Below are 20,309 nucleotides of genomic sequence, written 5' to 3' on the forward strand. Positions count from 1 at the left end.
GTGTAAAAGATAATAAACTAAAACAAACAAAAGAAAAACAGAAAGAACCTTGGGGAGTTCTGAGAAGGAAACAAAGAGATAAATGCAGCTGAAAGATTCCCCAGAGAAAATCAGATAGGAGTTTAATTTTTTTTTAAAAGGAGTTTAATTTTTTAAAGGTGAGACTTACATTGAGAGGGACAGATAAAAAATGGAGGCAAAGTTCTAGAAGTGGAAATGCACAAAATGTCAAGCCTTAAAAGATAAGACGGAAGATCTAAAAGATATTCAGACTCCCCTCAAGCTCAAATCCTCATGAAAATAACCAAAGGGAAATCACAGATAGATTTTTCTAAGTATTGTAGAGGCCAGATTCTCCCAGAGATGACTCTGCCTTCATCTCCCTGAGACAGTTGTGTCTGCTGACTAATTTGACCCCAGCACAAAAGAACAGGAAGGTACCTTAGCTAAAGAAATCACAAAAACACTGACATGAATGCTCTCCACCCCATCCCCATACGCTCTCATTTATGGGCTCCGGTCCTCTCCATGAACAAATTAAAGTTGGAGAAGATAACCCAGACAAAATGAAATCGAGAGAGACAGGCACTAAATTCCTTTCAAGGTCATTAGGCAAATGGAACAGGATGTCTCAAAAGGTGGAAAGGAAAGCCGGTTGCCAAATCCAGCAACATTAGGCAAAGTCTGTATCAACAAAAGCACATCAATCTGACCCTGAGTTACCACTGGGGCTGCGGGTTACATCTTCAGGATCCATTCTTCCCTTTACTGGGAGGCCTCTGAGGTATCCTCCAGGTCCTAGGACTTGGATGAGTTGGGCAAGACCTGGGCACTCTACTCACAGCCCTCATGATAAACCATTTAAACTTGATAGCTAGGAAGAGAAAATGCACACTGTGATCCTTACTCAGAAAGGGGCCTTGAAAGGCACTCATTCATTTATTCCACAATTATTTTTATCAAGCATACATTCAGGCTTCACTGTACTAGACCCTAAGGATATAATGATGAAAACTACAGGTTATTTCCCGCTCTGTGCACCTCACAGGAAAAAGGACTAATGGTTAGAGAAGTGGACATAAGCTTGGCATGTTTGAAGAATGGAAACAACGGATCCACTGTGTTCTGATCACCTCCTCTTCCCTCCACTGGTGAGGGGGGTGATCCCCCTCTAGGGGTGTGAGGAGCCCCGAATACATGATAGTCAATTCTGGACAGCACATTTACTCACAGCTCAGGGGTGGCCACTGCTTGCCACACGGGGCCATGTGGGGGGTTCATTTAGGAGCAGAGTGAACAAGCAGACGCCATAGGAGACAGGTTTTGTAGTAACAAGAAGATGAGGTGACCCCCTGTTTGCCACAAGAAGATGTGACTGGCATGGTTGAATAATCCCACAGGCTGGCAGGGAACTAAAGCCCACTATTCAAAGGGAAGTAGGCACTGGGCTTGGTTCCTGTGAGAAAAAAAAGAAAACTCTTTGGCTAGAGTGCCTCGTCCTTAGGCCTACAAGAGGGAAGGGAACTTGTGGAGGGGCCCAGTTTTACCACAGGTCAAGGCAGCACATAACAGCGAACCTTATCACACAGGTGCACGTAAGTTCAAGGTCCAGCCCTGGGATTACTAATGTTCCCTCAGAGAGCCTCCCCATTCTTCCACCCCTCCTTCCCTCAGATGGCAGGACAGCTCAGGCACGCAATGGGTGCTGGGGGCCACCCACTCCTGCCTCAGGCCTCAGCCCGCTCCTCAAAACAATGCTACACTGGTTCTGGGAGGCCAGGCCTCCTTTCCCAGCCGAGCGCTGGGCCGCAGAGGAAGGCCAGGGGCTTCCGGAGGCAGTTTCTCTGACAACCGTACTCAGGAAAAACACAAAGGCCCAGTTCAGTTAGCGAACGTAACAGACCTTACAGAGAAGTTCCGAGAACGCTGCTGCCCCGGAGAGAGGCAACTGCTGGGCAGGAGCAGCTGCACACAGCCCGGGAGGACGCGTGCTCTGCTGCCTGAGGGCCGCACAAGGCCGGACGCAGGGAGCTAAAGGCAACAGGAAGGCCCAGCAGATGTTTCAGGGGTTGAGGGGGCTGTGACCAGAGCAGACCCTCTGGCCTTACCCACAACGTTAACATCAGTCAATGTAAGAGAAATTGAGGAGGGGGGGGGAACTACTTAGAGTCCCCACATGTCTTGCAAAGAGTGTAATGTGCTTCCCCCACAGCAGAAGAACGCAAAACCCCCTGAAGGCTGAATCAGGGTTTTGGGTTGTTGCTTTTGTTTTTTTCATAAGATTTTATGAGAAGGGCAACCATAATGGTCAAGAGTCCAGCTGTCTAAAAGTTTTGTAGAAGAAAAAGCTCAGCTTCCCAATGGTGGGTGCGTTTCTCTGCTCAGCTTTCTCCCTCTGCACCCACCGCCCCGGGCAGCCCTGTGGGGTGCTGCAGGAGCCGAGAGGCCTCCAGCCTTTGGTAGCAGCACCCTCACTCTCTTCGCCAGGCCCAAACCCACAGGGGTGCACGGCCTGACCTCAATGCATTTAAAAAATGTCCAGGGGGAGGAAGGTAGAAGGCAGGCCTCTGGAGGTCACCGCCGAAGGTCACGCCCGTGTGTCTGTCTTCTGAGGCCTCTCAGTGAACCAGGAATAGAAAGTCGGGGGACACCCTCCCTCATTCTGTGTCCAGCAAACACTCTGTCCTCCCATGCTGCAGACCAAAGGACAATGTCCCAACCATCTTCCTTTAGAACAGACCGAGAGGACTGAAGAAAAGCCCAGGGTATTAACCATGACCCCTCTGGTCTCTGTGCAGGCCACCCAGGGACAGCCTGACTCCTCCTGCGTCTCTCATCACCAGAAAGTTCTTAGGGAAGCGACGGCTGAAGAGCAAACAGTGCCAGACTAAGGGGACAGAATGAAGCACTCAGAAAATATAATTAGCTGGGGACGCCTGGGTGGCTCAGCAGTTGAGCGCCTGCCTTCGGCCCAGGGCGTGATCCTGGGGTCCTGGGATCGAGTCCCGCATCGGGCTCCCTCCATGGAACCTGCTTCTCCCTCTGCCTGTCTCTGCCTCTCTCTCTCTCTCTCTCTCTCTCTCTGTGTGTGTCTCTCAAAAATAAATAAATAAAATCTTAAAAAAAAGAATTAGCTAGTTAAGGAGTGAAACCATATGTACATTTTGATTATAATGACATCAGAAATTTGTTTGGGGGAGGGGAAGGAGTGGAAAAAACATATATATGAAGAAGAAAGGAGATCCTCCTCAGGGTGCACACCTACCAGGTTCTCTCAGCAGTTGTAACCAGGACAGAACTCTTCTCTGTGTGGGCGCCTGTAGGGACGTTTCTACCTTTCTGTATTTTTGAACTGGTATTAATGAGACTGCAGTACATAAGTAAAAGCATTTCAAATATACATACACATACAAGATCATTAGAACACTCCAGAACAATATACCACCGCAGGAGCCATTTATTCTACGGGAGAAAGAACTTGAGCTGGAAACAGACACACTCAGCTTAGTCTCTTATTCACTGTGTGCACTGGGTGAGCCTCAGTTTCCCCACCTATAAAAATAAGGACAGCACCAGCTACCCTAGAGCATTTCCTCAGGAGTAAGTGTCAACTGTGAAAGTAACTTGCCTGCGACTGGTACTCGCAAATACGAGGAAATGTTCATTCCTTACCTTCTACACCACTTCTGTGTTCAAGGCAGGGATTCCATCCTCTATCTTGATTCAGGGCTCTCTGCAGAGATTAGATTGTGGAGGGTTTAACAACTTGGAAAAAATTATCAGACAGCTGTTTCTAGATCTACGATTGCAGCTTTATGGCACCAAAGAAAACACTCCTCCTTTATCTGCAAAATCTGCTGTCTGTGGCAAGATTTATCAGGCCCTTCAGGGCTTTCTGACAAAGTAAGGGCATCTCTCCTTCCTTCCCAGTTAAAAGGCAGGCTCTAGTGCGTGTGTTGCTCTTGGTGGTGGGTTTTTTCCCCCCCTCACTTACTGCATAGCTTAAGGTTTTACAAAGACAGAACCATGCAAAGCCAGTTGAAGAGAGGTTTTTCTAGAAAGCCTTGCACTTTGCAGGCCATTCAGGCACCAGGCAAGGATTGGCTATGGGATCCAGCAGAATGAATGATACGAGTGCAGAGAGGCTGTGTTCTGCCCTGCCATCATCATCACGATCGAGGTCACATAAAGGAAATTATCAGATAACAGAAGGAAAAAAAATTCTCAAAGCAAAAATCTATCACCAAGCATACAATAATAAAATCATAAAGTATGGCCGGGGAGGAGGCGGGGCAGGTAAGAAAGTAACAGCTAACTAATGCAGTGTTCTCAAACACGTATTTTATTTGCTTACTTCTAGGAATCATCAGTGACTCAGAAGCTATTCCTCTTGGTCTAATAAAACCTTGTTCACAGGGAGGAGGAGTGGGGAAGTTGCTCCCAAGAACAACAGCAGCAGCCACAACCACCCCAAGGTCTCTCCACAATCATTAAGGGGAACCTCTCCAGGTATGGTCTGGTGCCTCAGAGCCTGAGTAACTTCCAGAGTGCCCATAAGAAGCACATGACTGGAGGGAGGCTTGCGGTGTGATCCCAAGTCTCCCAGACAGCCCCATGCTGGGGCAAACGCTAAAACCCAACATCTAATCCTGGCACTTCCTCCAATTCCCCTGTGGGAGAAGAGGCAACTGTTTATCCTGCATTTTCTCCTGAGTGAGAGAACTATACTGTAAAATATGTCTTAATCTGAGATCTCAAATCCTGCTGAAATTCTATGACAAATTTTCTGCCTATGGTCAGATGTTCTTCTTTTTTTTTTTTCTTTTTCTTTTTCTTTTTTTTTTTTTTGAGAAAAGCTTCTTATCATTCTTCAGGTCCTCAATGAGGTGTATGGTCCAGAAATACACTAAGAACAACTAGACTAAATAATTCATAAGTTCCCTTCCAAATCCTGATTGTCAGGGCAAGTTTTTCTGATTATTAAGACAATGTATACTCATTGTAGAAAACTTGAAAACTGTAGCCAGAAAGAAAAATCTCCCGGGGCTGGGTGATGCAGAGGTAACCACTGGTAACATCTACATCAACTATTTTGTATTTCGTATTTACGATGGTATATTCGATATTACTCTCTGCTACATTCCACATTGTCACACATTAAAAATTCTTCAAAACCAACATCTCTAATGGTCAAATAGCATTTCATTGTAAGGTTTAAATTGTGTTCTGTTTGGTGACCCTCCTGTTTTTGAACATTTATGTTGATTCTAATGTTTTGCCCTCATCAACAATGCAACATTTTCCAATGAATACTCTTCAACTTTTTATATTTTTTGAAGGTAATGGGGAGCTATTAAAAGATTTTGAGCATGGAAATAGCACAACTGTTTTTTTGTCTTATGACAGGGTAGGAAATGAACGGAATTGGGAGAGATAAAAGGCTTGGTGATAAGGTAGGTTATTATCTGAGAACCTGAATGAAGGAAGGGATAATGAGTCTAGACATGAGGTCCCTAAGCAGAACACCTACCCAAAAGAAATTATCGTGAGTCAGTGGTTCAGGGGGAGAAAGGAGAGTTCAAAATTAAGCTGAGCTTTCTAGCCTTCATGACTAGAAGATCAGGTAAACCCTATCCAAGATAGGGAAGTAAGGCTAAGAAGCTGGTTTGGAGACAGGAAAATAAGCAGTCTTAGCTCCAAAAAGTCACTGTAAGAATGGTAACCACACATGCAATTAAGCTACATGGCTTTTTAGTTGTAACAAAAACAGTTTAAAAAAAAGACTGATAATTTAGGACACCAATTTATAACATAAACTAGAAAGTAGAAGCCACGAGAACTCACTGGCAATATCATTTCTTAGCTCTTGAATGCTGAAATTCAAGTAATTAGCTATCAGTAATAAACATAAGGTGTAAGGCTAAACAGTGCTTCACTCAGACCAGAATAATTTTTCATCATCAGAACTATAAAACCCGGATTATTTTTAAAGATTATATCTCATTTTTTATCTTTATTTATTTTTAAAGATTTTATTTTTATTGATTTATGAGAGACACACAGAGAGAGGCAGACACACAGGCAGAGGGAGACGCAGGCTCCCCTTGGGAAGCCAGATATGGGAATTGATCCCCAGGACCCCTGGATCTCTCCCTGAGCCGAAGGCAGACACTCAACACCTGAGCCACCCAGGCATCCTATTTATCTCTTTTATTTTACTTTTCACGGGTTATTTTAATCAATGCTATTTCAGGTAAATGAGGTAAGTGCTAGAGGAAAATAAAAGACAGACATCAAGGTCACTAACATGCAAATGCCACCACATGTCACAGGCCCAGAGCTCTATTTTGAGAAGGTCAACTAGGATTCTAATTCAGGGAAAATCTTTTTTTTTTTTTTTTTTTGGAGCTTTCTTATGACATTGTAAAGCCATTAGAAATAACAGGTAGAAATTTTCTCAATGGGGTCTCCACTTAGCATTCAAGCCCCTGCAAGCAACTCAGAAACAGTATCTCTGGACTTAGATTTAAAATGGCATCTTCTATTTAAAGATTTACCATGCTCATATATCTACATTATTCCTTATTAATGGAATATAGTCTTTCTAAAACTTCAGCTTACCAAGCAAGGATACACATGTATTTCTCAAAGGATTCTTTGACAAGACCATTTTTACTGATTTCAGGACACCAAAGAGAAGTGGGGATATGGATGGTGACTAGTTGTCAGGGAGGCTATTGCTGTTACTTCCATTTCAGTATAAGGTTACCATTTTTTTTTTAATAGCCACCTTCCCTAATGTGATCCATCTATTATTGCAGGCATTTTTCATGTGCCAGGCACCAGCACTAGTGCTTGCCTGTATTCAGTTGAAGAAAACAGAGATTAAGCTCAGAGAAATGTAAATGATCACATTCTTTCCTTCTGACCAGGAAGTAAAGGGTTAACCAGCATCTTCTAACCTCTAATTGTCCAGTTTCACTTGCTGATTCTTTTTCTCACAGTCCCATACCCGGTGAGAGGAAGACTGACTACTTACTTACACAAGAGTCAGAGAGGCATAATGCCCACAAAATATGAAGCCCTATAAATTAATTCTGAAAGCCGGAGAAAATGCCAGGAGAATGTTCTCATAACCCCAAGACTTGCCTGTGTAACCTGGTTTTTCAGGTAAGACAATGGGAAATATGATACAAAGCAGCTTGACGTGTCATTTCAAATGAAGCGTGGCACTTAAATGGATTCAAATTGAGGTATACGCTGAACTAGACCATCCATTTACATATAAAGGAAAAGGAAGGTGAGATAATTTGAGAGACTGGCACACAGTATAAAGAAGAGCAAAGTATTTCAAGACCGTGATCTATGCCCTAATTGCAGGAGAAAATGAAACTTGAGGTCGAACCCTGAAAAAATAACACTTAGATAAGTAGAGGAGATGAAGAATGAGGAGATGGATTTGTGGCCAATTCCTGAGTGTAAGTGCATGAGGAAAAGCACAGAAGAAGCCTAGCTAGTTCCCAAGTGAGCGAGTAACAACCCAGGGAGAAAGACCCCACCGGGATTCAGTGTGCCAGGCTCCCCCTGTAGGAGAAACACGGATACTACTTTGCCCTGCGATGTGCTCCAGAAAGGGAGGGACCATCAACCTTCCAGATGGAAGTTACCAAAACTGTGCTCCGCAGATTTGCTAAAGAAGAACTGACAAAACAGAAATCCGAAGAAGCTGTAAAAGCCAGATGGCTGCTAGGGTGCAGAATCCCGATCAAATACTAACAGAAGGCCCTGGAGATGCTACGCTGAAGTGCTTCACCAATCCACACGCTTATTCATTCACTGTTTATTCACTCAATGTTGGGTTACGTTACAAAAATTTCCCTAGGCAAATTCGTGTGTAGGAAATGAACTGCAATCTTTCAAACCTGGCATTTCCTTCAAAGTCTGGAACTGCAACTCCCTAAAAAAAGGGAGCTCCATAGATGTGGAGAACTTTTAGAATGGCCTGGCTTCACCACTCACCAAAGGAAAGCGCTAGCTCTGTAACCTGAAGGAGCTTTATTCTTCTCGGCCCTACTGCTAATTAAGTGTACACCGGGCTAATTAAATGTAGCTCATACAACCAGAGAACCAAAGTAGAAAGAAGAGGTGAGAATTCAGAGTATGGAATTGTGTCAGTAAAACAAGAATCTCCATCTGGTTGTCGAAGAAAATGGAACCTAAAAAAATAAATAAATTACTGCTGTAAGCATATAAATAATAGAATCACTAACATCCTTTTTAAAATTATGATACTGTGGAAGGAGAAAATATGCTATTCAACTATTTAGAATACTCCTCCACTTATCTTAGGTCTACCTTCTCAGAAATCCTTCTATGAGAACTGTGATAAACTGAGAAGCTATTTCCCATAAAGCCATTTGTGTCTTTCTAACAGTTCTAACTACCTCAACACTGCTCTCTCACTGAGCTGCCATGACAAGCTCCTTTCTACATACTTCTGGGAATTTTGTTTATTAATATGTTTGAAGATAGACTGCAATATAGACACTGGGCTTGATGCTAAGGACACAGTGGTGACAAAGGTAACCTCTACCTTGAGGATCCTGTTGAGAAAGACACATAAAGGAAATGAGGCTCAGCGTGATCACTCCAACACAGAGCATAATAAAAGGAAGGTAGGTAAGGCCTTCTGAGGGGTGGGGTCAAGGATGGCATTTGTTCACAAGCAGTACCTTGGTAAAAACAAAAAACAAAAAAAGATTAAGGATTAGGCACATGGGAAAAAGGAAACACACTCAGTAGAGGCATCACCTACTTAAAGGCTTACAGAGAAAATGGTGCACATGGAAAATGCATCGATTAAGACAGAAAGAATTCCAGGAAAAGGTCAGCAAAGTACCAAACCCTTAATGATTTTTTTCTTACTGATTTTTAAACTGAGGTACAGTTGACATATCTTATTAGCTTCAGGTGTGCAACATAATGGTTTGGTGATTACATACATTGCAACATGTTCAGCACCATAAGTGTAGTCACCATCTGCCACCATAGAAAGTTATTACAATATTGTTAACTATATTTCTTATGCTGTACTGTACATCCTTGTGACTTATTTTAAAACTGGAAGTTTGTACATCCTAATCCTAGTATTTTTAAGTCATATTAAGGAGTTTAGACTTAACTCTAAGAGCAACAGAGAGTCACTGAAGCATTTTAAAGATGAGAAGTGGGATCCCTGGGTGGCTCAGCGGTTTAGCGCCTCCCTTCGGCCCAGGGCGTGATCCTGGAGTCCCAGGATCAAGTCCCACGTCAGGTTCCCTGCATGGAGCCTGCTTCTCCCTCTGCCTGTGTCTTTGTGTGTGTGTGTCTCTCTCTGTGTGTCTCTCTCATGAATAAATAAAAATAAAAATCTTAAAATAATAAAGATGAGAAGTGACAAGAATAAACACTCTAGAAGCTATATGGTAAATGGGCAAGAAAAGGCCAGCCCAAAGGCAGAGAGGTAAGTTAGCACACTGCAATTTAAGAGAACATGAACCAGAGTAGTGGCTGTCATCATGGGGAGAGTAGATGGATTCAAGACTAGTAGAATCCATGGACCCTAACAACAAGTTCCATTTGGAGTAGAATGAAAGAGCGAGAGTAAAAGATGACTCCCCAGTTACTTATCACTGAGAGAGTGCAGAAAGACAAATAGATATGGTGGAGAAAATTAGTTCTATTAGGGGCACACTGAGTTTGAGGCACTTTGAGAAATTTAAGGAAAGGTGTCCAATAAATGACTGGTCAGAGAGAGAGATCTGTCCCAGCCAGGTAGAGTTCAAATTATCAGAACATGGGTGTTTCTTGATAACCCTGGAACAAGATATGCATGCCCAGTAAGAATGCATAAAAGGAGAAGAGATTTCTCTGAAGATATTAGTCCCAGGGCATTGTCTCAAGATCCACGTTACTTTAAAGGGGAGAGATCTAACTCCCTCCCAATGTACTGGAATGATTATTTCATCACATTAACCAATTTTTAATTGGTATTGAAGAGGAAAACCATGAAAGATAGTGGGTCAGGCAAATGACAGTGGGAGTGTAGAGGAACATAGAAAGCAGAATGCTCAATATTGGTTCTGGAAAATAAGGATGGCACCATCATAACTGGGATTCTTACGCAAATGAGAAGAAACTTAAGACAGTCACCATCACTTGAAAGGGAATAGGGGTATGTGCTCTTCAGTGACTCCACAACCTGGGGACAGGAAACCTGGGAAAGATCATGTGAGTTCTGTGGCCTATTGGCAGTTGTCACCTTTAGCTGCATTCTCACTTGTGAAGTTTTTAAAAGCGCAAGTGTCTAGTGTCCTGTAGACCCTTGTTATTCACTAGGGTCCCATGGGAGTTTGCTAATAATCATCTCAAGCCTCATACCAGACCAGGAACCTCAATCTATATTTATAGAAGATTCTCCAGAAGAGTTATATGCCCATTAAAGTTTGAAACACACTGCCTCACAATCACTTGAAAGTCTTCCTTTTTTAAAGATTTAATTTATTTATTCATGAGAGACACAGAGAGAGAGGCAGAGGCAGAGACATAGGCAGAGGGAGAAGCAGGCTCCCTTCAGGAGCTGAATGCGGGACTCTGGGATCACGCTCTAAGCCAAAGGCAGATGCTCAACCAGTGAGCCACCCAGGCATCCTTCACTTGAAAGGCTTAAGGCAGGGGTATAGCTTGTAAATCTGCATTTTTAACAAGTTCCCAAGTGCTGCCACTGCTGTAGGTCTGAGACCATATTTTGAGAACTTCTGCTCCAGACCAATTAGCTCAGAATCTCCCTAGGTGGAATCCAGGCATCAGTACGTTTTAAAGCTCTCCAAATGATTCTAATTTGCAGCCAATGTTGAGAACTACTGGTAAAGATATTTTTTCTGCTGATTACATAAACAAGAAAATGATCATGAAAAGCAAATATCTTCTAAACAGTGGCTTAAACTCATTACCAAAGTGTTTTTTAATGTAAGATAAATTTTGATTAATCAAAGCAGAAAGAAAAATGCTGCTTCATCCTTAGTGACTCATTTTCAGAGACATGTTTGGTTGTGGTTGAAAAAAAAGGTCATCATAAGTAATCATTATTTTAATCATCACAGACACTATCAACTCAATTTATTAACTTCATTTTCTGCTTATTCTTATTTAATTGGATATTGGCACTTTGAAGCCCACAGTATATTTTTAACAAATTACATTTTTTAACAGAACCAATACTGAGTAAGTCATTGTTCTCCAATCAGTCTGCAAAACCAATTCTAGCTCTCCTGTTTGCTTTAGTTTTTTTTTTTTTTTCTTACTTTCTTTCTCTAGGCTTTTCAAGTAAGAGTTTAGATTGAGTCATTTTCCCTTTTTCTAACAGAAGCATCTAGTGCTATAAACTTCCCTCTCAGGACAGCTTTAGCTGTGCCCCACAAATTATATGCTACATTTTTACTTTTATTGTTTGCTGTTTTTTTTTTTTAATTTCCCTTGAGATTTCCTCTGAGACCCATGAACTCTTTTAAAACATTGTTTAGTCCAGGTGTTTAGAAATTTTCCTGTTTTCCTTCTGTGATTGATTTCTAGCTTAATTCTATTAGGGTCAGAGGACCACAATTGTCTGATTTCAATTATTTTATTTTAAATATTTTATTTATTTGACAGAAGGAGAGTGGAAGTGCATTACGGAAATGGGGAGACTCAAAGGATGAGGGAGAGCAAGAAGCAGACTCCTCACTCTCAGGGAGGAGAGTGAGGAGTCTGCTTCTGTCTTCTTGACCAATGCTGTCTTCTTGGTCTCCTCCCTGAGAGTGAAGCCAGAGGCAGACTCCATCGCAGGGCCCTGATATGACATGAGCTGAAGACAGATGCTTAGCTGACTGAGCTCCCCATGTGCCCCTGATTTCAATTATTTCAAAATGAAATTTTTTATGTCTTCAAATATGATCTATGTTGGCATAGTTTCTGTAGAGGCTTGAAAAAAAATGTGTATTTTGTTGTTGAGTGGAATGTTCTTGAATGCTGATTAGATCTTGTTAGGTGAGGACAGTATTGACTTCTTCCATATCCTTGATGATTTCCTAGCTAAGCTATTTTATTAATTATTGAGACAAATGCATCGATGACTATAATAGTGGATTTGCCTGTTTTTTTTATTTCAGTTCTATCAATTTTTGCTCTGTATTTTCAACTCCGTCATTTGCTTCATCCGTATTTAGAAATGCTGTCTTCTTGGTTAAACAGCCCTTTTAACATTACATAATGACCCTCTCTGTCTCTGGTAATTTTCTTTGCTCTGAAGTCCACTTTATCCAATACCAAACTTCCTGTCTTTCCTGTTAAAACCTGCTCTTCCTACAGATTTCCCTATTTCAGTGTTTCCTTACTGACCCATTAACTTCCAAGGAAACCAAGACAGTAATTGTGATCATCCTTTATTCACCATTTCGAAAAAGTCACTACATTTACTGATTCTCCATCCCAAAATACTTCAACTTCATTCCTTCTGCTTCTCTCCACTGTCATCTCTGTGGTACAGCTATCATCTCCCCTTTGCACATGTGATTCCCACTGCCTGGAATACCTTCTCCCTCTTTCCTTTCTAGCCCACCTGGAAAACTTCTACTCATTCCTGAAAACCAAGTTGAATAATGCTTTTTTCCTCCATTTTCCCTAATATTTCTAAATCCTATGATTCATTACAGTTTTTTCTACTATCTCTATCTTCCCCCATAGACCATAAGTTCTTCAAGGGAGGGATCATTCATCCATAGAGCTGTAGGTCAATTAAAAAAGGTGGACAATGAATTCCAAAAGACTTGAATTTAAACTTTAAGCTTTGTCATTTCCCAACTGTATTATCTTAGATAGTTCACTTTTTGTCTTGTCAATTGAGTAGATTGCGAATAAATTACAGTTGGCAGAGATATTGATCATGCCGACCCTCAGTATAGATGAGTGGACTATGAAGCTATGAAAAGCTTTAAACTACTGGTCTATGATCAACTTCAATGTCCTCTCAAATATGAATATCATTTCTGCATGTGTAAAGAGCAGAAAAGTTTAGAAGTAACTAAATTACTTAATTTACCAGCTTGTGTATTTATAAATTATTTATGATAATGCCTATTTCAAAGGATTATTGGAAGGATTTATATACATTAAAGGATTACCATCTAGCGCAAAGTACAGTAGATGGCTGGCACTCAACAAATTTTGGTCTTACTCATCTTTTTTCTATTTTTTTTTCTTTAAAGCCATTTTTCCATTTTGTTTTCTTTCTGCTCTTTTCTTCTAAATATTCTTCAGTCATTTCTATATTTCTACTTCCTCTATTTTCTATTCATTTTCTTTACCCAAGTTCATTCTTCCCTTATATCCTCATTTTATCTTCATTCAGAGTACAGGCCACATATTTCAAAGATGACGGTTCTTCCACTCACTACGCAAGCACACGAACACCACACCATCACTCCCAAGTATATTAACTTTGAGTGTTGAAAAATTCTATCCAGAATCATTCTAAATGACAAAAAAAAAAAAAAAAAATCTATGGGAGTTATAAGAATTTATTTTCAAGGAGAATAAATTTCATTCATGGTAGTTTTAACAAAACCAAAACTCAGAAAAGATAAGCAAAAGAGGAAATACAAAAATAAACAGATTATACTGCAAAAGAAATAGTATTGTTTCAAACAATATATTCTTCCTATATGAAACAAAGTGGTCATCCTCATTCTCAAAGAACCTAAACTGTTTGAAATTTATGTGACATAGCAATATATCTTTAAAAAAAAAAAACAGGAGAAAGACCTAAATATAGATTTCTTTCCCTAAATGAGTCCAGAAACATTAATCACCCAAGATGATTCAGGAAAAAAAGGATTGCAAAATGTAAACACCTGTGATATGCTGCATTTGATCTGTGTCACCAGTGGAGACTAAAGATTGCATTTGTATATTATAAGTTGGAAGTCCTATGGTAACATATTTAATTTGGTCTAATATGGAGCCTCTAGGGTTTTCAATGGCAGTAGAACCATGTTTTTGTTTTTGTTGTTGTTGTTGTTGTTGTTGTTTTTAAGTAGCGGCTCCTGGAAATCATCACAATCTCTTGTTTAGAAACCCGATGGAGCTAATCATCACCAAAAAAAAAAAAAAAAAATGCATCCTTTCAATTCATTCATCACTGAATCATTATAGAAGGCCCACTATGTGCCATGCCCTGGGATAATGTGACATCAGTGAACAAATGAAAATTCCTGCCCTCACGGAGGTCACATGCTGATAGGGTAGAAGACAACACACTTAATAAATAAATATTATGTTAAGCTTGAAGGTGGCAAGGACTGTGAAGACTAAATAATGCAGCGAGATCAAGATTGTAATTTTAAAGGGAGTCGGGAGAGGCCTCAAAGAGACGGGAAAATTTGTGCAAAGACTTGTATAGATGGAAGACTGAGCCAGTGGATACCTTGATGAGAAAACTACCTCAGCAGACTTACAACCAGTAAAAATGCCCTTGAACAAGAACATGCCTGGCATGTTCTAGTATCAGCAGTGAGGCTGGTGTGGCCGATAGATTAAGAGACTAGAGTATTGGATATGAAGTCAAGGAAATAATGGAGGCCCAGATTATGTACAATATTACAGCTGAATTGTGTCCATCCAAAATTCTCATGTTGAAGCCCTAATTTCCAGGACTTCAGAATGTGACTGTATTTGGAGATAGGTGCTTTAAAAGGTCATTTTAAAGGGGGACCATTAATATGGGCCCTAATCTGACTGATATCCTTGTAAGAGGAGGAAGTTAGGATGTAAAGACAGAGCAATGACCATGTGAGGATGCAGTGAGAAGGTGGGCATCTACATGCCCAGGAGAGAGGCCATCAGAAGAAACCAAATCTACCCACACCTTGACCTTGAACTTCCAGCCTCTAAAGTGCCTATGGTTTAAGCCACACAATCTGTGGTATTTTGTTATGGCAGCCCATTCTTCCTAACGTCACAAGACCAAGCCAAGTAAGTCCAAAACCATGATCGCTTATTTCTTTTAATCTCCAGAGAATGAGGGATAGAAAGAAAGCTAAATCAACTAAGTTTCAGAAAGGAAGGAATACGTGCCAGCAAAAAAGAGACTCACCACTACTCCCATCCTTGGTTTGATGGGAAGAACAAATCTGTGATGACAGGAGTAAGGAGAAAACAGATGAACCCTTAAAAATGTTCAATACTGGGTAGCCCCAGTGGCCCAGTGGTTTAGCATCGCCTTCAGCCTGAGGTATGATCCTAGAGACCCAGAATCGAGTCCCACATCGGGCTCCCTGCATGGAGCCTGCTTCCCCCTCTGCCTGTGTCACTGCCTCTCTCTCTCTCTCTGTCTCTGTCTGTCATGAATAAATAAATAAAATCTTTAAAAAAAAAAAAGTGTTCAACACTACATGAGAGCTCATGTGAAGGACAATATCCTATAGAACCTTATTCTTAGAGGCGGCCACAGGCCTGACCCTGAGACATATAGGCCTTCCCTCAAAGGCACAAACTTTCTGAAGGCTAAGGACAGGGGAAGACAGCTGAGACAACTGACTCCTTCATTAACCTTTATTATCTCCTCATTCTTTTAATAACTGCTGAATCTGTAGTGATGTCACCCCTGTCATTTTTAATACTGGTAATTTGAGTTGCCTATTTTTTTCTCCATCTATCCTGGCTATTAGGATATCAACATCATTAATCTTAAAGAATCAATTTTCATTAATTTCTGAATCAATTTTTTCTCTTTCTAGCCTAGTGATTTTTTTTTCTCCTTTGAGTTTGTTCCTTTTGGTTTCTTAAGGTAGAAGCTGGGGTCATGGATTTGAGACATTTCTTCTTTTCTAATCCAGGCATCCAGCCCCCTAAATTTTTCCCAAAGTATGGACTCATGAGTTGGTAACTCATGAGTTACATATAAACAAACTTTTATATGTTCTTGAACAATTCCAATTCATTCAAAAAGACTTAGCACTTTCTCTTCACATTTTTTCTTTGACCCATGGTGTATTCTTATCCTATGGTTACCTTAAGAAATTACCACAAACTTGGTGGCATAAAACAACAAAAATTTATTTTCTCACAGTTCGGGAGACCAAGACTCCAAAACAAGGGAGTTGGCAAGGCCACACTTTCTCTGAAGCCTCCAGGTTCCACGTCTTGTCTCTTCCACCTTTTGGTGGCTTCTGCCTATAGAACTCTTCTTTGCCTCTATCTTCACAGCATCTTCTCCTCTTGTTCTCTTCTTTCCTTTATAAGGACATCTCTCACTGGGCTCAGGTCCACATGGATAATCCAAGAGTATCTCATCTCAATATCCTGAATGCTCAATTACATCTCCAAAGACCCTTTCCCAAATAAGGTTACATTCACAGGTTCCAGGAGTTAAGACGCGGACATACCATTTTGGTAAACACAGATCACCAAAGTACACATGGGTTATTCAGAAGTATGCCATTCAGTGTCAAGATATTTGGGATCCTTCCAGGTATCATTCTATTATTGATTTTTCATTTAATTCCACATGTGCTTAGAGAACATACACTATAATACTCTTAAATCTACTGAGGTTTACTTTGATGGCCCCAAAATATAATTTATCATTGTAAATGTCTTGTGTGAATTTGAAAGGAATGTATATTCTGCTGCTGGAATGCTCTAAAAATGTCATTAGGACAAGTTAATTGATTATGTTTTTCAAGTCTTTTATATTCTTACCGATCTTCTATCTACTTATTTTGTCAATTAATGAGAGAGGGATAGTGACATTTCTGACCATAATTATGAGTAAAATGTACTATATTATCATGTTTTCTAATATTATCTACATCTTGTGCCCACAGGTTAAATGATATCTACACAGATGGATATCTACTCTTCTATCAGGAGTCTTGAACATCTTTTGTTCTATCTTAGTTCTACTTTTTTCTACAAATTCTGATTGATATGGGGGAGATATTTGATTCTGCAAAAATTTCAACTTCAGTTTTTACTCATACTTTAAAATTCAAAATATACTTTTTTCTTATAAGTGTTATAAATTATGTTTATGTTCTTGATTTCATAAGCTGTCTGCTCCAGATCATTTGGTGTAATTCTGCATACAATCAAAGCCACTTACAAAGCTTTGTGAAAGGTACTAAGTACTCTACTAAAAAAGTTTTCGGTCTTAAATATTTAAATAGAAATGAGAAATCTGGTACATTTTTTTCCCAAGTATCAGTTAGCAAATTCAAAAAGCAGATTATACTAATTACCATTACTGAGAAGTTACACATCATGAACTCAAATTTCTCTTTATGAGGCTTAATGTAGCTTAATGCTTTACCTCATGGGAGTTACAATATGGAAAGGAGACATAAAAGATTTGGGTTGATTGGTTTATATCACATCAGTGCCTGCAAAATGCGCCAGGTCTCCCAGGGTATCTACACTGTCTGAATAATTCACCTCTGGGCTGTTGTTATATTTGAGGGAGGCAAATGAAAGTCCATGAGCGGCCATCTATCCACAGAAAAGCAGCAGGCCAGGACTGCATAAATTTCCCACGTACTGAGTGAAGTTCACTATTAAAAAAAAAAAAGTCTTTCTCATATTAATCCAGTTCTAAGAAACCAGCTGAATGAGTACCTTAGAGTCTCAACATCAAAATACACAGGACCATCTATAACAACTAGCACCATGAATGGAGAGATGAAACATGAGCCAACAACACAATATGGTAAAACTGCAGTTTGGCATAGGAGACAAAATTCTGTTAAAACTGTCATGCAAAAGTACAGAATATCCCAGTTTGGGAACCTGATCATTATTTCTTTATTTATCATTACCTCTGGTTCAGGTGCTATGCAAGATAGTATGGGGGGGGGGCACTAATATGACTACTAACTCATCTCCAAGAAATTAAAAGTCAATTGATGATAAAAATGAATAATGAAAGACAGGTTTGCCTGTATTGATGCTATTATAAAGTCTCTCTGTAGTAGGGTTATCACATGGGCAAGAGGTCACTGAGATAACCTCCTACCTAGGGAAGGGAACTCTCAAGTGGCACTTTTTAGGGACATTTTCTTTGGCCACCAGACTGTTCTCTAGAGTAATTGATGTGTATAGGCCTTATCTATAATATTGAAGTTTGAATTAAGATACAAATGCATTATATGAGAAATAATTGTGTGATTTTCTTTTGGCTTAAGGTTTACAAAGCCTGGCGGTTCACTCTGAGATGGGCTCTGTCACAAAAAGGAGGCCTTAGGCCTTAGCGGCATTTCTCCAGGATAATCCAAGGCAACAGGACACCCTCCTCATCTGTGCCACAGCTGTGGCATCTTCAGAGATCAACCAAGGAAAATCTTTCTTCTGGATCCACACCAGACAGGTTTACCTGAAGATTCTTCTCCACCGTTAGGACATCCAAGAGTTGTGAGAATCACTAACACTTCACTCATCTTCCTTCCCATGTGAAAAGGGAAGAGGAGTTCCTGGCTTTTAATTTACCTTAGTGTTAGAAGCTTTCTTATCTGACACATTCAGAATATATAGTTAGCTGGTTTATCAAATAAATAAATAAATATACTGAAGTTAGGGATCTTTAAAAATAATATCTTAAACATTCTTTATGAAAATATTTAAGAGTACACAGTTTACTACTTCTTTGATGTAAGGCCGAGGCCTCTGCTTTATGTATAGATCTTCTAGTTAGATTTCTACATCCTGTTAAGCATATCCACTATGCATCATCCACCATTTCCAGTTTTGTTCTTTATAATAAAGCAAGAAAGTTAAAGACACCTGAGAAGCAACCTGACTTGAGAATCGTGCTATGATGCTTAGTCATTCACATTTTTCACAACCTTTGTGACTGGCTTACCCATACCTAACTCAAAAGCAATTTTTGTCTAGCAAAGTGACTAGCACTCTATTTTAGTTTTCATATAAACATTCCTCTTGTATACATTAGTTTACAGAATAATTTGTTATATAGTAAAATAACTAAGTACAACTGCCATCAACAGATTGGGGACTCATGATAAACATACATACCACAAGGGGGGCCAAAATACACATTGATGTGCAAAAGAAGAGCCTCCTAGAATGTCATAGACATTAGCATGTAGACTTTATGGAGGAAAGAGAGAGCATCAGTTGATCCAGGTAGCTGATTAACAGAAGATGGGATATGAGATATTCTGCTGTTAACTTCTTAAGCATTTGGCTTTTTGCAAAGGCCTACTTATTTAGAAAGGAAATAAAAGGAACCTACCTAAAGTTCCTCTCTACAATCAGAAAATCACCTTAATTAAAATACATAAATATAAATAAAAATTATAGAGAAAAAACAGCGAATGCTGTCTGGATTTTAAAAATAAGAAAATGAAGTTTCAGAAAATAAAGGATGCAAAGGAGCAGCAGCAGAGGAAGACTTCTATCCCACAGCTCCTCTTCAAGAAAAAGCTTGTGTGACTCCAACACTACTAAAGCAAGCACAGAGATAGGATGTGCCAGTTCTAGTGCACTTCCACCCAAGTTCATAGACTCTCACGTGCTGCCGCAACTTCTCAATGTCATCAACAACGAGGTGCACTAAAAATGACCTCAAACTTGGACAAGTGAATGGCACTTATAAATACAGGCCAGTGGACCCCATGACTGCCTTTGCATGTTTCTAAAACTGTTAAAATACAAGGGCACCTGGGTGGCTCAGCCGGTTAAGCATTTGCCTTTGGCTCAGGTCATGACCTCAGGGTCCTGACACTGAATCCCCTGCATCAAGCTCCCTGCTTATTGGGGGATCTGCTTTTCCCTCTCCCTCTGCCCCTTGGCTCTGCTAGGGTTCTCTCTCAAATAAATAAACACAATCTTTAAAAAAAAAAAAAAAAAGGCTATTAAAATGCAGTCATCAGATTCCAAGATTTGAAAAGCATTTTGAAATGCCTCATAGTGCATGTGTAAAAGGGACAGACTGATTTCTTTCTGGCCAAAAAGCTTTGATGGAATAGTGTCGAGGAAGGAATTTTGGTTGGCCAACTTCAGGTAAACAGGATGCTCATTTAATACTCCACTTGCTCTTCCCCTTACCATGAGTTCAGGCATGGCTACAACCAATCTGTGTCACAACAACCCAGAAAACATGGTAATTCTTAAAAATGCCATAAGAACTATTTAAGAACTAGTAGTAGTCTGTGACAATGACAGAGGGGATATATACACACTCTGGAAGAAGCTATACAATTATACCATTCCCCTGAAATGTG

The 20,309-nt window shown here is 40.2% G+C and overlaps 1 protein-coding gene and 1 long non-coding RNA gene across 9 annotated transcripts in view; one reads left to right on the plus strand and one right to left on the minus strand.

Moving 5' to 3' along the window:
- The window catches only part of PDE4D (phosphodiesterase 4D), a 1,385,565-nt gene that overhangs the window by 1,165,257 nt on the left and 199,999 nt on the right, over nucleotides 1–20,309 (minus strand). For 5 of the 7 annotated variants that reach the window (XM_077897888.1, XM_077897887.1, XM_077897889.1 and 2 more), the window contains one exon: nucleotides 3,673–3,733. The exons of the other annotated variants lie outside the window; for them this stretch is intronic. The gene's annotated coding sequence lies outside the window, so the exon portion shown is untranslated. The remainder of the gene's footprint in view (nucleotides 1–3,672; nucleotides 3,734–20,309) is intronic. 7 annotated transcript variants of the gene reach the window in all.
- Nucleotides 1,786–19,902, plus strand: LOC144314126 (uncharacterized). 2 transcript variants are annotated; one of them, XR_013379814.1, is made up of 6 exons: nucleotides 1,786–2,131; nucleotides 4,361–4,509; nucleotides 5,407–5,453; nucleotides 7,005–7,170; nucleotides 17,124–17,191; nucleotides 18,252–19,902. It is a non-coding gene; the product is annotated as an uncharacterized LOC144314126 (long non-coding RNA). The 2 variants fall into 2 exon arrangements; XR_013379815.1 differs by lacking the exon at nucleotides 5,407–5,453.

The sequence above is a fragment of the Canis aureus genome, chromosome 5 (assembly GCF_053574225.1).
Source record: "Canis aureus isolate CA01 chromosome 5, VMU_Caureus_v.1.0, whole genome shotgun sequence".
NCBI classification, from domain to species: domain Eukaryota; kingdom Metazoa; phylum Chordata; class Mammalia; order Carnivora; family Canidae; genus Canis; species Canis aureus.